This window comes from Hemiscyllium ocellatum, chromosome 5, assembly GCF_020745735.1.
Source record: "Hemiscyllium ocellatum isolate sHemOce1 chromosome 5, sHemOce1.pat.X.cur, whole genome shotgun sequence".
Lineage (NCBI taxonomy): Eukaryota > Metazoa > Chordata > Chondrichthyes > Orectolobiformes > Hemiscylliidae > Hemiscyllium > Hemiscyllium ocellatum.
This window is the reverse complement of record NC_083405.1, coordinates 11,263,447-11,280,766: the sequence shown is the minus strand read 5'-3', so window position 1 is coordinate 11,280,766 and position 17,320 is coordinate 11,263,447.

Genomic DNA, 17,320 nt, shown 5'->3' with positions numbered 1-17,320 from the left:
TTTTAAAAAGGTGGTAAGGAGAGGCCATGGAACAAGAGAACAGTGAGCCTGAAGTCAGTGGCAGGCAAGTTGTTGGAAGGGATTCTGAGGGACTGGATATCCATCTATTTGGAAAGGTAAGGAATGATCAGGGAAAGTCAATGTGGCTTTGTACATGCACAATCGTGACTCACTAACTTAAGTGAGTGTTTTGAAGTGACAAAGAAAATTGATTAAGCCAGGTGGTGAATGTTGTTGAATGTCCATATAAACAAGGTTCCACAAAGCTGACTGGTTAGCAGGGTTAGATAACATGGAATGCAGGGAGAGCCAGCCATTACAAAACTACCTTGAAGGTAGGAGACAGAGGATGATGATGGAGGGTTACTTTGCAGACTGGAGGCCTGTGAGCAGCAGTGTGCTGCAAGGATGGATATTGGGCCCTTAAATAAATGACTTGGATGTGAATATATGAGGTATGGTCAGTAGGTTTACAGAAGACACCAAAATTGGAGGTGTATTGGACAGTGAAGAAGGTTAGTTTAGAATACAAAAGGATCTTGATCAGATGGGCCATTGGAGCAAGGAATGGCAGATGGAGTTCAATTTAGATAAATGTGAGCTGTTGTATTTTGGAAAGGCAGATCAGGGCAGGACTTAATGGTAAGGTCCTGAGGAGTGTTGATGAACAAAGAGACCATGGATTTCATAGTTCCTTGAAAAGATTAGTCACAAGTAGGCAGGTGAGTTCAGGCAGCGTTTTGTGTGTTCTCCGTTATTGGTCAATGCATTGAATGCAGCCATTGTGACGTCATGAACATTGATTACAGCCCTTCTGGAATTCTGTTTTCAGTTCCAATCTCCCTGTTCTTGGAATAATGTTGAGAAACTTGAAAGGGTTCAGAAAACATTTGCAAGGCCTTTGCCAACGTTGTATTGTTTGAACTATAGGGAAAGGCTGAATAGGCTGGAACTATTTTCCCTGGAGAGTTAAAGACTGAGTGTTGATGTTATGAAGATTTATAAAAACATGAGGGGCATGAATAAGGTGAACAGTCAGGGACTTTTTTCCAAGTTCGGTGGGTACAGGCTTAAGGTGAGAGGAAAAGATTTAAAAGGGAGCTGAGGGGCATCTTATTCATGTTGAGGGCATTGCAAGTATGGAATGAACTGCCAGAGGAAGAGGTGGAGGCTAGTACAATTGCAGCATTTAAAAGGCATCTGATTGGGTACATGAAGAGGGAGGATTTAGAGGGATAAGGGTGAACCTCTGGCAAATGGGACTCCATTAACGCTCTCCGTTATTGGTCAATGCATTGAATACAGAAACTGGGACGTCATATTCTGGCTGGACTGGGCATTGATTAAGCCACTTCTGGAATTCTGTTTTCAGTTTGAATTTCCCTGTTCTGGGAATGATGTTATGAAACTTGAAAAGGACAAGATTTACAAAAATGTTGCCAGGATTGGAGGATTTGGGCTACAGGGAGAGGCTGAATAGGCTGGGGTTAATTTCCTTGGAAAGTCAAAGACTGAGAGGTGACTTCATGTAGATTTAAACATCTAGAGGGGCGTGGATAAGGATAAGCTTGGTCCAAAACTAGAGCACATGGGTTCAGGTTGAGAGGGCAAAGATTGAAAAGGGATCTAAGGGGCAAAGTTTTCAAGCTGAGTGTGGTGTGTGTATGGAATGAGCTGCCAGATGAAGTAGTAGAGGTTGCTGCAATTAAAACTTTTAAAAGGCATCCGATTGGGTACGTGAGCAGTGAGGGTTTTGATGGATATAGGCTAATAGCTGGTAAATGGGACTCCAGTAGTTCAGGATTCCTCGTTGGCATGGACGAATTGGAGTGAAGGACTGTTTCTGTGCTGTACATCTGTTTGAAATTAATAAATTAAGATGTGTTCCTTTTTTTGCAGAGAGCTAACTAAAGCACAGATAATTGTCTTTGGAGCTGAGAAGGTGAAGCAGTGATTTCGACCTGGTGCAGATTTGGTTCCAAGATATTGAATTTGCAGAAAGAGAGGAATTGTTAACACTGTCACAATTTTTAGTAACTACTTTCAAGTAATTGGCAAATAATACAAGGTGAAAACGTGATCACTATTTTACTCTCTAAGTTCTGAGCATCTGGAACAATCTGAATGGCAGCTGGTTATTCTCAAACAGATTTGGAATTTTACATTTTAAGGAGAGATTTGGGGGTCTGTGGGCAAAGGGGAGGAAAATTGGTACAGATTTGCAGCATCTCCAGAGGGAGAGAGTACAGCCCCCAATGGGCTGAATAGCCCCCAGCCCCTGTGCTCTGTGATACTGCCCTATTCACTGTGAATGATGAAACTCAGCCCAGGGCAGAGAGAGGGAGGTTAGAACATAGAACATAGAAAGATACAGCGCAGTACAGGTCCTTCGGCCCTCGATGTTGCGCCGACCGAATCCTACCTAACCTACACTAGCCCAATAACTTCCAAATGCCTATCCAATGCCCGCTTAAATGACCATAAAGAAGGAGAGTTCACCACTGCTACTGGCAGGGCATTCCATGAACTCTCAACCCGCTGTGTAAAGAATCTACCCCTAACATCTGTCCTATACCTACCACCCCTTAATTTAAAGCTGTGTCCCCTAGTAACACCTGACTCCATTAGCGGTAAAAGGTTATCAGTGTCGACCCTATCTAAACCCCTAAACATCTTATACACCTCTATCAAATCTCCCCTAAACCTTCTCTTCTCCAATGAGAACAGCCCCAAGTGCCTCAGCCTTTTCTCATAAGATTTTCCTACCATTCCAGGCAACATCCTGGTAAACCTCCTCTGCACTCGTTCCAATGCCTCCACATCCTTCCTATAGTATGGCGACCAAAACTGCACACAATACTCCAGATGAGGCCGCACCAGAGTCTTATACAGTTGCAACATGACCTCAGGTCTCCGGAACTCAATTCCTCTACCAATAAAGCCCAGTACACCATATGCCTTCCTCACAGCACTATTTACCTGGGTGGCAACTTTCAGAGATCTGTGTACATGGACACCAAGATCCCTCTGCTCATCCACACTACCAAGTAGCCTACCATTAGCCCAGTAATCCATCATCTTGTTACTCCTACCAAAGTGAATGACTTCACACTTAGCTACATTGAATTCCATTTGCCACATTTCTGCCCAGCTCTGCAACTTATCTATATCCCGCTGTAACCTACCACTTCCTTCCTCACTATCCACAACTCCACCGACTTTTGTGTCATCCGCAAACTTGCTTACCCAGCTTCCAAGCCCTTCCTCTAGATCATTTATAAAGATAACAAAAAGCAATGGTCCCAAAACAGATCCTTGTGGTACACCGCTAGTAACTGCACTCCAAGATGAACATAGTCCATCAACTACTACCCTCTGTCTCCTTCCAGCCAGCCAATTCCTAATCCAAACCTCTAATGTATCCTCAATGCCATACCTCCGTAGTTTTAGCATTAGACTACCATGGGGAACCTTATCGAACGCCTTACTAAAATCCATATACACAACATCTACTGGTTTACCCTCGTCCACTTCCTTAGTCACCTTCTCAAAGAACTCAATAAGGTTTGTGAGGCACGACCTGCCCTTCACAAAACATGCTGGCTATCCTTGATCACGTTATTCCTATCCAGATGTTCATAAATCTTATCCCTTACCATTCTCTCTAAGACTTTGCCCACCACTGAAGTCAGACTCACTGGCCTATAGTTACTAGGGCTATCCCTACTCCCTTTCTTGAGCAAGGGGACCACATTCGCTATCCTCCAGTCCTCTGGTACTATTCCCGTTGACAATGAGGACATAAAAATCCAGGCCAATGGCTCTGCTATCTCCTCCCTAGCTTCCCATAGGATCCTAGGGTAAATGCCATCAGGTCCAGGAGACTTATCTATTTTCATCCTCTCCAATATTCCCAGAACCTCTTCCCTGCATATTTCCAGGCCATCCATTCTAATCATTTGTGACTTCATATTCACATCAGCAACAGTGTCCTGTTCCTGAGTGAATACTGATGAAAAGTATTGATTTAGTGTCTCTCTAATCTCCTCCGCCTCCACACACAACTTCCCACTACTATCCTTGATTGGACCGATACCTACCCTAGTCATCCTTTTATTCCTGACATACCTATAGGATCCCACCACTCACCTCACAATGGGGCCTGGCTGATTGACGGCAGCTCCAGACCAATTGGAGGAGAGTCTGTGTGGTCCTGCAAATAATGGGAGTGAATGAGGGGTGTGGCCAGCAAGACAACATGTGACCATGTGCTGTGCAAAGGCATTGTCACTGTGAGGGTGGGACTTGGTGAGTGTGAAGGGAGTGGGAGTGACAGCAGAGACTGGACAGAGGCTGCTAAACCTGAATTAGAAACTCCTGGTAAATTAAAACCTAAAGAACTGCGGATGCTGTAAATCAGAAGCAACAACCAGGAGGCTCGGAAAAATGTCAGCAGGTCTGGCAGCATCTGTGAAGAGAAATCAGAGTTAATGTTTCAGATTCGGTGTCCCTTCCTCAGAACTGATGTTACTGAAAGAAACGATGTTGGATTATATGTAGAAGGTAGGGGTGGGAGAAGGATGTAAGGAGTAAAGGATATGTGGGGATAGTGCGAGAATAACGGTTGGATAAAGGATAACGATCTGGCTGGGGGAGGGTGACTAGCTGTTAATGGAGACTGTTAGTGGCTAACCAGAGGTAGTGTGTAATGACAGGCTGTGAGAACAAGGCCTGGTGTGTGGGGTAGGGGGCTAGGACATGGGGTTGTTAAACTATGGTTAGCCACTAACTCTCTCCGTTGTAAGCTGTTCCCCACACACATCACTCCATGATTGGAGCTGCAGAGGACAGAGCTGCAGATGGGTGGCACAGTCGTTAGCACTGCTGCCTCACAGTGGTAGAGACCTGGGTTCTATTCCTGCCTCAGGCAACTGTCTGTGTGGAGTTTGCGCATTCTCTCCATGGGTGGGTTTCCTCCTACAGTCTAAAAATGTGCTGGTTAGGTGAATTGGCCATGCTAAATTGCCCGTAGTGTTAGATGTCAGGGAATGGGTCTGGGTGGGTTGCACTTTGGACGGTTTGTCTAAGCAATCTAATCTTAAAAAAAACCTCTTCAATATCCTTCCCAACCCCCTCTATACTCCTCAAAGATGTATCTTAAAGTTCTTTTTATCAACGTTTCCAGCACTCGTGAAGCACTTGAGGAGATTTCTGTGTGAAAGGCTCCATACAATGCAGGTAGTTGTTGTTATTGTCTGACATCAGGAGAAACAGGGATGAGCCCTCTCTCTCTGTCTCTCATACCTGATGAACAGCAGCAAAAGCAGGAAGTAGTGAGCATGTTCCAGCCCTCAATGGGCCTCGGATTATTGACGTCAGCGCAGGACCAATAAGACGATGGCGACGGGGCTGGAGGACCAGACAATGCCGGTTGATCCTCCAACCAATCTGAGTGAATGAGGGGCATAGCTATACTCAACCACATGATAAGCTTCACTGGCTGCACGATGTTGTTGTGACCAAGGCACTGGAAATGTGTGAAGGTGCAGGGCACGGTTAAGGAAAGGCATATTGACCAGGAAGAGAAGGAAATTTTAATGGAAAACTGGAAAATGCTTCAAATGGTGAATGACATGAGTAGGAGCCGCCATCTTTATTGGGGGCAGTGATCCGCGGGACACGTCTGTGGCAGCCAACTTTGTGAGGGGCAAGCTGCAGGGTGACGCTTGCGCAGCCTTCCCTGGCAGGGAGTGATAGGGCAGGATTTACACAGTGTGTCAGATTCAGGATGTTTTCAATGACAAAGAGTGTAATGCTGGAAAAGCACAGCAGGTCAGGCAGCAGCCAGTCGGTGAGAAGGAAGATGGACATGTAGGACAGGTCAAGAGGGCGGTGCTGAGTTGGAAAGCTGGATCTGGGATAAGGTGGGGGGAGTGGAAATGAGGAAACTGGTGAAATCCACATTGATCCCATGTGGTTGGAGGATCCGAACACAGAAGATGAGGCGTTCTTTCTCCAGGCATCAGATGCCTGGGATTTGGCGGTGGAGGTGGCCCAGGACCTGCATGTTCTTGGTGGAGCGGGAGGGGAGTTAAAGTCTTGGGAAACAGGGTGTTTGGGTTGTTCAGTGTTTTACTATTACTTTCACAGACCTTTCGTAAGTTAATTTTCCTCTGCTGCCCAATCCCTGACACTGTGCTGCTCTCTAAAGGAATAAATTTTCCACAGTTTCTTTGCCAGTGAATAATTCTTTTTTCAACAAGAGTGTATATGGCAGGTGCAGACCTCAGTGGTTGATACAATTGTGAGTTCAGTTTATCCAGTTTCCTCATTTCCCCTCTCCCCACCTTGTCTCAGTCAAATCTCTCAAACTCAGCACTGCCTTCCTAACCTGCAATCTTCTTCCTGACGTCTCCGTCCCCACCCCCACTCCTGCCTATCACCCTCCCCTTAACCTCCTTCCACCGCAAGTCCCTCCTCCCTACCTTTTATCTTAGCCTGCTTGGCACACTTTCCACATTCCTGAAGAAGGGCTCATGCCCGAGACATCGACTCTCCTGCTCCTTGGATGCTGCCTGACCTGCGCTTTTCCAGCAACACTTTTTCAGTTCTAAGCATCTGGATCAGTTTGAACGACAGCTGGATGCAGATTCAGTAATTATTGTCAAAACAAATTTGTAATTTAGCTTCTTTTAAGGAAGGATTTGGAGGACTACAGGCAAATGGGAGGTGAGTTGGGACAGACTGGCACCATCTCCAGAGGGAGAGAGTACACCCCAATAGGCTGAAAAGCCCCCAGTCCCTCTACTCTGTGGTACTACACCCTTTCACTGAATGTTGAAGCTCATTCCAGTGCAGAGCCATAGAGATGTACAGCATGAAAACAACCCCTTTGGTCAAACTAGTCCATGCTGACCAGATATCCGAACCTAATCTCGTCCCATTTTCCAGCACTTGACACACATCCCTCTACACCTTCCAATACATACACCCATCCAGATGCCAAATGGTCTAATTATACCAACCTCCACCACTTCCCCTGACAGAAGATTCCATACAGGCACCACCTGCTATGAAAAACTTTGACCCTCTGATCCATTTTCAATCTTTCCCCTCTTACATTAAACCTATGCCCTCTAGTTCTGGACGCTCCCAACCCAGGGAAAAGACTTTGTCTACTTATCCTGCCCATGCCCCTCATGATTGTATAAACCTCTATAAGGTCACCCTTTAGCCTCCAATAATCCTGGGAGGAGCACACCTTCATGTTACAATGGGGTCCGGGTGATTGATGGCAGCTTCAGACCAATAGGAGAGTTGGTGTGATCCTCCAGCCAATGGGAGTGAATGAGGCGTGGGTCCAATGGGCCAACATGTGACCATGAGCTGTGCAGGTGCAGTGTCACTGTGGGTGACTCAGTGAGTGTGAAGGGAGTGAGAGAGACTGGGAGGGAGATGGAGTTTGTATGGAAAGGGAGTATTTATAAACACACGGTTTTAGGCTGCTAGACTTGAATTAGAAATCCCTGGTAAATTAGAACCAAAAGAACTGCGGATACTGCAAATCTCATACAACAACTAAAAAGTACTGGTAAAGCTCAGCAGGTCTGGCAGCATCTGTGAAGAGAAATCAGAGTTAACATTTTGGATCTGCTGACCCTTCCTCAGAACTGATGTCTCTGAAAAGAAATGTTGGTTTATGTGCAGAAGGTAGTGGTTAAGGAGTAAATGATAGGAGGTGATAGATTCCAATGAAAGAGATGGGAGCAGTTGGACAAAGGAGTGGATAATCATCTATCTGGGGGAGGCTGAATAACTGTTTATGGGGACTGTTAGTGGCTAACCATAGGTAATGTGTAATGGTAGGCTATATGATAACAAGGCCTTGTGTGTGGGTTAAGAGGCTAGGGTGCTAGGACATTGGAGAGTTCAGGACGTAAAATTATTGAATTTGATACTGGGGATAGAGGTGTGCAGGGTCCCCAAGTAGAAGATGAGGCGTTGTTCTTCCAGCTTGCGTTAACGTGTGGCGCTGGAAAAGCACAGCAGGTCAGGCAGCATCTCAGGAGCAAGAGAATCGATGTTTTGGGCATAAGCCTTTCATCAGGACTGCTAGGATTGGAGGGGGAAGAGGGTAGTAAGAGGGCTGAGAGATAAATAAGAGGGATGTGTGGGGTTGGTGGGAAGGAGCTAGGAAGGCAATAGGTAGATGGAGGTGGAGGGGATAATTGGAAAGGAAGATGAACTGGTGGGACAGTTCAAGAGGGTGGTGTTGAGTTGGAGATCTGGATCTGGGATAAGGTAGGGGAGGAGAGATGAGGAAACCTTGATTCTGTGGTTGAAGGGTCCCAATGTGGAAGATGAGGTTTTCTTCCTCCAGGCGTCGGGTGGCTGGGATTTGGTGGTGGAGGTGGCCCAGGACTTGCATGTCCTTAACAGAGTGGGTGGGGAAGTTGAAGTGGTCGGCCACAGGATGGTGGGGTTGGTTGGTGTATGCGTCCCAGAAATGTTCCCTGAAACATTCCGCAAGTTGGTGTCCTGATTCCCCAGTGGAGAGGAGACCACATCGAAAGCAAAGGCCATGATAGGTGAGGTGTTTGGATGTGCAGGAAAATCTCTGCTGGATGTGGAAGGGTCCTTTGGAGGTGAGGGGGAGGTGTGGGCACAGATTTTACACCTCTTGCATTGGCAAGTGAAGGTGCTGGGAGTGGAGGGTGGGTTAGTGGGGATCATGGATCTGACTAGGAATTCACAGGGAATGGTCTCTGTGGAATGCTGAAAGGAATGGAGAGGGAAATATATCTCCGGTGGGATCTGATTGTAGGTGGAGGAAATGGTGCAGGATGATGCGTTTTATCTGGGTGGAAGGTGAAGACGGGGCGGGGGGTTCTATCCTTGTTGCACTTGGAGAGGTGTGGTTCAATGTCAGAGGTGTGGTTCAATGTCAGAGGTGCAGGAAGTGGTGGAGATACACTGGAGGGTATTGTTGACCACGTGAGAGGGGAAATTGCAGTCCTTGAAATATGGGGCATTTTGGTATGTTCTGGAGTGCTCTGCCAGCTGCATCAAGCTTCACTGGAACACTGCAGAAAGCATGAGACAGAGACGTTGGCTAGGGAACAGATTCGTGGGCTAAAGTGACAGGCAACTGGAAGCTCAGGGTCTGTTTTGCAGCAGAACGCAGATCATCAGCTGCCATTTCCAGCACCTCCACTGAGATGCTGCCAGACTCAAGTTCCTGTCCCCTCCATTAACAGCTATGCACCCTCCCAGCCAGATTGTTATCCAGTCCTTTATCTTTCCAAATGTTAGTGTCTCTTTTGAGCTCTGTCCCCACTTATTATTTACTCTTTAACCCCAACTCCTGCAGTCCAAAGATATGCAGGTTAGGTGAATTGGCCAAGCTAAATTTCCCGTAGTGTTCAGGGATGTATAGGTTAGGTGCATTGATCTGGAGAAATGTAGAATAATAGGGTCGGGGAATGAGTTTGTTTGAGCAACTCTTCAGCGGGTGAGTGTGGACTTGTTGGGCCGAATGGCCTGTTTCCACACTGTAGGAATTCTATTTTTCCCAGCTGACGTCGGTTCTGAGGAAGGGTCACTGGACCTAGAATGACCCTTGGTGTGTGCAGGAGGAGGAAACAGGAAAGAGCAGTTGGATCCAGTTTAAAGCTGGGAGGGTTTGAATACATTTCGGCCTGAATTAGAAACTCTTGGTCCCACGTTTACAGCAAATGGGAAAACGGCTGTGGCCCTCAGGCAGTGATGGGTTCTGGGTTATGGCCGCTATCTTTATTTGGGGCCAAGGTACAGTGAGGCACATGGACATGACTTCTTCCTGGGTGGGGTCGGGGTGGTTTGAAGAGGAGCATTTACACGTCAAACACACTCCAAGAGAAATATTTGTCTTTACTGTTCAGCCTGCACTGACTGTGAGCTTTGTTTTGTGAGTTCATTTTATAGGATATTAATTGAGAATAATTGAGACAGGGATCTCAAAAGCAATTTTCTGTCGTCAGCAGGGTCATCAGGATCTGTATACCATTGGCAATTAACTGTGCAAGGAGAAAGGTTTGTCTGTTGTGTCTGTGGGAAAATATCTCCAATATTTTTGTCAAGCAAAAACAGAAAGATGTTGAAATTCATGGTTTGATCACCCTTGGGGTATGTGCTCTGTTCTGGGCGCTGCAGCTGTGGAAGGTGTCATTGGCCTGAGAGGGAGCACAGATTTATTCAAATTACACCTCGTCTCATTATAGGAACTGTCAGATTTAGACCCAATCACCCACTTAATGATGTTAACCTGTAAACTCCTCGTTTTCCATCTCCTGCAAATTTCTCATTAAAGTTCCTCATGGACTCAAATTCCAGCAGCATTTCGGGTGGAATGTTCCAGGTTCTCCCAACTGTCTGTTCATTCAGAAACTGCTGAGGTCCATGTCGTCTCTGGGGTTACAAAGGGCTGAATTGAAAGATGAGATGCTGTCCCTGAGCTCCCATTGAGATGCATTGGAACAGTAGAGGAGGCTGAGGGCAGTGTAGGTGTGAGCAGACAATGACAATGACAGGGATGCACTGTGAGGGCTGCTCGGCTCAATGAGAGTGTTTTGGAGTTGGGTGTAAACAGAGGGAGGTGGGACGGGGAGAAGGCGAAACTCAGCTTCAGTTTTAGTTCAGGCCATTCAGCAATTCACATGGTCCCAAAGGGAACAGCCAAGTTGTAAGCGATACCTGCTGAGTTTTTTTTTAACAGTTTTTAAAGTATAAAATGTCAGCATAAGTAAAGATCGGGGCTTTTGATTATAATGGAAATGTTGGAAGAGAAGGAAGATTTCTAGCTCATTTAAATTCTAATGGGAGTAACTAGCTGAAACTAGAGAGATGTTGTAACAGGACACCTCAGGCCAGTGGTATGCTCCTCTTGTACAATGTGGGAAATAAGGGACACTTCCAGTGTCCGTGACAGCTATGTGTGCAGGAAGTGTGTCCATCTGCAGCTACTGGGAAACTGCTTTTCAGAGCTGGAGCTGAGAGTGGACTCACTGTGGAGCAATACTGAGAATGTTATGGACGGCACGTTTAGTGAGTTAGTCACACTGCAGGTGAGGGTTACACCGGCAGAAAGGGAATGGGTGACCATCAGATCAAGTAAAAGGCTCAGGAAGGAAGTGCAGGACTCCCCAGTGATCATTCCGCTTCTCAAACAGATACCGTGCACCGCTTGGGATTCTATAAGGGGGGAACAGGTGGGCTGGACTCTCAGGGGAAATCAGCAAGAGCCAGGTTCATGACCCCACAGATAGCTCCGCTGTACAGAACGGGAGGAAGGAGAATGGCAGAGCTATAATGACAGGGATTCAGTAGTCAGTGTCAGAGAAAGGCGTGTCTGTGGCCACAGACATGAATCCAGAACAGTGGAATTGAACCCAGGTCCATTTATTGATAAGTGCACAGACCAATAAAAGTCAGCGTCCCAAATGCAACCTTCATCACTTGATCACCCTGAAGCTCTACTTTCCAGGGTCTGTGTACTTGTTCTGAGCCCTTCAGAGGGATTGAAGGGGATGGGGAGAAAACAGGAACGGGGTTGTGTTGTAGATCTACAAAATAACGGTCACCCTCCCCTCTCGGACGCACCCCTCTGTCTCCCCCCTCCTATCATACCTCCTCCCCACCGCAGGGAAAAGACCTTGTGTATTTACCCTATCCATGCCCCGACTGATTATATAAACCTCTATAAGGTCTGACGCTCCAGGGGAAACAGTGTTTTCATCCTCTCCCTGTAGCTCAAATACTCCAACCCTGGCAACATGCTTGTAATACTTTTCTGACCTTTTTCAAGTTTCACAATATTGTTTTGATAGGAAGGAGACCAGAATTGCACGCAATATTCCAAGCATGATCTAACCAATGTTCTGTACAACCGCAATTTGACCTCCGAACTCCTATACTCCGTGCTCTGACCAATAAAGGAAAGCATATTAAACACCTGCTTCACTCTCCTATCTACCTGCGATTCTACTTTCAAGGAGCTATGAACCTGCACTCCAAGGTCTCTTTGTTCAGCAGCACTCCCGAGGACCTTACCATTAAGTGTATACGTCCTGCTAATATTTGCTTTTCTAAAATGCAGCACCTCACATTTATCTAAATTAAAGTCCATCTGCCACTTCTCAGCACATTCAACCATCTGATCAAGATCCCGTTGTAATCTGAGGTAATCCTCTTCACTGTCCACTACAGCTCCAATTTTGGTGTCATCTTATTAACAATACTTCCTATAGTCATGTCCAGATCATTTATATAAATGATGAAAATTAGTGGATCCGGCACCGATCCTTTGTGATACCCCAATGGTCTCAGGTCTCCAATCTGAAAAGTAACCTTTCGCCACCACCCTCCGTCTTCTACCTTTGAGCCAGTTCTGTGTCCAAATGGCTAGTTCTCTCTGTATTCCGTGAGATCTAACCTTGCTGACCAGTCTCCCATGGGGAACCTTGTTGAACACCTTACTGAAGACCATCTAGATCATTTCCACCGCTTTGCCCTCATCAATCCTCTTTGTTGTTACTTCAAAATAAAATTGAGACGTGATTTCTCATACACACAGCCATTATTAATATCCAGGACTTAACTCTGTGCATTGGGGTCTGCGTCACCCAATTATAGATGTTAATATTCTGGGTAATGTTCACGTTCACCAGCTTTGTGTTAGTGACTGTGTACGGAGTCTTGTTAATATCACCAACACAGGTGAGTTCCTTTAGAAAGGTAGTCCCTATATCCCTAACCCCGCTTCCATCTGCTCTGTCTCCTCCATCCCCACTGTAGACAGTTAGTGGGAGGAGCTCATGGAGTTTCCATGTGAGTGAGATGGAGAACATCTTCCCTTCTTTCCACTAGCCCACCAAGAATTGGTGGTAGTGTCCTTACCTCTGAACCAGGAGGATCGGGCTCAGGGTTGAGTAACAACATCTTTGAAGAGGCTGATTAGAAAACATGCCCAAGCCACTAGGCCATACAGTCTCCCAAATCTTTCTGCCTGGGCCTGTTTTACACAGAGGGTGGTATATATATGGAATGAGCTGCCAGTGGAAGTGGTTGAGGTGGGTACACTCACAACATATAAAAGATATTTGGACAAATACATGGATAGGAAAGGGTCAGAAGCAGATGGGCCAAGTGCAGGGAAATGGGGTTAGTGTGGATGGACATTCGGGTCGGCATGGGCCAGTTTGGGCCAAAGGGCCTGTCTCTGCTGCAGGACTCTGACTCCAAGTATATTTACTATTTCTCCCGCTATCTCTGGTAGCACCCTGGGATGTATTCCATCAGGGCAAAGAGACTTGTGTACCTTTAGCTCCATTAGCTTGCCCAGCTCCAACTCTCTCGTGATAATAGTTGTTTCTTTGTCTTCATCTTCCTCAGTTTCCTTATCAATAACAGGCATGTTCTTCGTATCCTCCACTGTGAAGACTGGCTGCTGTGTACCCATATTCCTGAACCCTGCTGGATAGCAATAACTACATTAGCAGAACTCTGAGGGGTCTTCTTTGAGTCTTTATTAATGAGACATGGCAGTTACATGCAAAACGCCTTCAGGCAGCATCAGGTAACTCCCCGCCAGTCCGATGTATGGCTCCCATTCTTATACCTTTGTATTAGATAGTGAGGAAGCATGTGGGAGATAATGATTTTGTAATTTTAAACTGAGGTGAGTTAAAAATCACACAACACTAGGTTATAGTCCAACAGGTGTAATAGGAAACACACTAGATTCCTTCATCATGATCCAGTTACACCTGTTGGACTATAACCTGGTGTTGTGTGATTTTTAACTCACCTCAGTTTGAAATTACAAAATCATTATCTCCCACACGCTTCCTCACTATCTACGTTTGGAACACTAATCCACCTGACTATCCTGCTTTTCCGAAAATCTCCTTTGGTGAAGGTGGTGAGTTTTGGATTCAGCTTTCCAGTTATTACCGTAAGAAGATAAGCACTGGGCACAGGAGAGGCAATGCAGCCCTTCGAACCAGCCCCACCATTTAATACGGTGATGATTGAGCTCACCTCGGTCTCAGCTGGATTTTCCCACCTGCTCTCTCTCACCCTTCATCTCATTGCAAATTCAACATCTGTATCTCTTCATTACATCTGCTTATTGTCCTGGCATCCACTGCATTTTGAATAGGAATTCCACAGATTCACAACACATCGAGATAGGTACATTCTTCATGAGAATTGAATAAAATCCCTACAGTACAGAAACAGGGTAATCATCCATGGAGTCCAACCAGTCCTCTAATGAGCGTCGCATTCAGACTCACCCATTCCCTGTATTTCACATGGTTAATGGTTTAGCCTGCACATGCATGGATACTGTGGGCAATCTAGCATAGCCGATCCACTTAACCTGCACATCTTTGGACTGTGGGATGAAACTGGAGCACCCAGAGGAAACCCGCACAGACACCGGGAGAACGTGTAAACTCCACACAGTCGCCTAAGGCTGGAATCAAATCCAGGTCCCTGACGCTGTGAGGCAGTGGTGCTCACCATTGAGCCACCTCTGCTTAAAATCTGCTCCTCCTATTAACAAAGCCACGCCCCAGTTGGCTGAATCTATATTCCTTACATCAGAAAACCTGCTTGTGGAAGCAGGTGTCTCAGTAAAACCCAGTGACAGCCCACATGTCCTGTCTGTCTGAATGAGGATCCTATACACAACACCCTCCAGCCCACACTTTTCATTCAGATTCCAGAGACAGGACTCCAGTGACTTCATGGGGACTACAACTCCCACAGTCCCTGTGGCAGGGACCACACGTGTGCGGGGAAACCCCGCACTGTACATGTACAGAATGTGGGCGGGTTTTGGAACATGTGCTTTGGGTAAAGTATACTTGGCGGAAAGTTTTTCACACTGGCTGGAGGAGGAATGTATCTGCTTATAGTATTGATCTGTTGGGGGTCAAAGTGTCACCACTCCCGTGTAGGTCCACTCTCCATCCCCAATTCATTGCAATGGTGGGAATCAACAAATGGGAAACAAGGAAGGATCTGACCCATTCTCCCAGACTGAAGGTTCCTCTTCTATCCAGGATCTGCCACCTCCCTTTCTGTTTCCTTTTGTCTCATTCTGCTGTTACATTATTGACTTGCAGCAACTGAAGGGAAAGGAAGTGAACCCAGAAAGGGTGCAGAGTCTAACCAGGGACGGGAAGTGGTGACATGGATCTGTTTATCAGTAACTCCATGAGAATGTGGAGGGTGTGCATTAGGGGGTAGCAGAGTCAGAATGGTGGGAGAGAGTAAGTGGGCTGGAGGGTTACAGCTTTTGGGAAGAAAGGGGAAAAAGATATTGCAGAGAAACTAGAATTGTCCTGAATTTCTAATCTGTATATATTCCTTTATACAGGGTGCTAGATGGTTTACAGACTGAAATCTCAAAATCATGTGCAGATCGTGATTAAGTTAACCAGCATTTGAAGAACCAAAGAGAGAAAATCACTCGGCCAAAATCCTGCACACTCTCCCTCCCAGCATTGTCGATCTCTCTGTGCCAAATGGGCTGTGAATTGGACATTTATCTTTAACTCAAGGTTTGTAAATTTTGGTTTTAGAATGTTGTCAAAGTTTTTTGCACAGCAAATAAAATTAAAGAAAATAAATTAAACTGTCTGAATATAACAGTTTTAAAACTTTCAACCCCTGTAAAACAAAATCCTGTCTATTCCCGGACACCATCACTTTCCAGCTACTCAAACTCCAGGGAAATATTCCCTGCCTGTCTGAACCATTGGTTTGATTTAACTGCTTTTCAGTTCTCGTTCTGTGAGCTGTGAAGTGTTCTTTTCCCCATTTCTCCGACCCAGAAATGTTATCACAGCAACCCTCCCACCATCAAAATCATCATTACACCATTTTGCTTTTGGTGAACATATAATCACCAGCAGTGCAATAGCGACGACCGCAGATGCTGGAAACCAGAGCCTAGATTATAGTGGTGCTGGAAAAGAGCTTTTGCCACAATGTTGATTTTCCGGCTCCTGCCCTGCTGTGCTTTTCCAGCACCACTCTAATCTAGACATATCATCACCAGCAATAAACCGTTTGTGTAACCAATTGAATATTTCCAAACAAAGCTCATTACGGGCTAAGCAAACCATTACAAGTGACAAAGTGAGAAAAGGACGAAATCAAAGTAGAGTTGTGGGGAGGGGGCAGCGGTGGATATAAAGCACTATATCCCTTGCAGTGCCCACCTCTATCTAAAGGCATCAAGAGCATTGATACACACCGCATGCTCCTTCTCCAAGGACACCCTGCTGTGTAGCCTTTATCCTCAATCATAGAATAGAATCCCGACAGTGTGGTGGAGAGCATTGGCCCTTCAAACCCCACCAACTGTCCAAAGAACATCCGACCCACTGCACACCATCCCTGTAATACTGCATTTCCCCAGGCTGATCTACCTTGTCTTCACAATCCTGGATACTGTGGACAAGGTCGCACGACCGATCCACGTAACCTGCACCTGGAAGGGACCCACATTATCATGGGGAGAATGTGGGAAATCCACATTGACCAAGGCTGGACTCCAACATTGTACCTCATGCTGTGAAGCAGCTGTGCTATAGTCACAAGTTAAATCAAAACAGATGATCCCTGCTCATTGTCCCATTGCTGTTTGTAGAGACATCCTGCCCAGAGAGACATCCTGAGGTTCAGAAAGTGGCAATGTAAGTTCAATCAACACCAGCCCAGTTAATGTGGTTAACAACAACAACATCAATACTCCAACAGTGTCATCATGTACAAGGGCCACTCCTGACTCTGATGGACACTAACATCAGAATCAGAGTCCTGCAGTCCACACGGAGTAGGTGGATGACCACTTCCCTGTGAGCACTCACTGGGCTCTCAATCGTGTTGAAGACGCAGCAAATCCCTTGTCACACAGAGGGGTGAACAGCTCCTACCCAGTGTGAACCCGCTGGGGTCTCAGTGGGCAGGATGAATCACTGAATCCCTTCTCACACACAGCATCTGAAAGCCCTCTCCCCTGTGTGAGCTGACTGGAGACTCCGAAGGTGCTGCATTTGAGTGAATCTCCCCCCACACTGGGAACAAGTGAATGACCTTTCCCCAGAGTGAGATTGTTGGTGTTTAAGCAGGGCAGAGGACTGAGTGAATGCTTTCCCACACACTGAGCAGGTGAATGGCCTCTCCCCAGTGGGAATGCACTGATGTCTCTGCAGGTGAGAGATTTGAATGACTCCTTTCTCACATGTGGAGCAGGTATAGGGTCTAA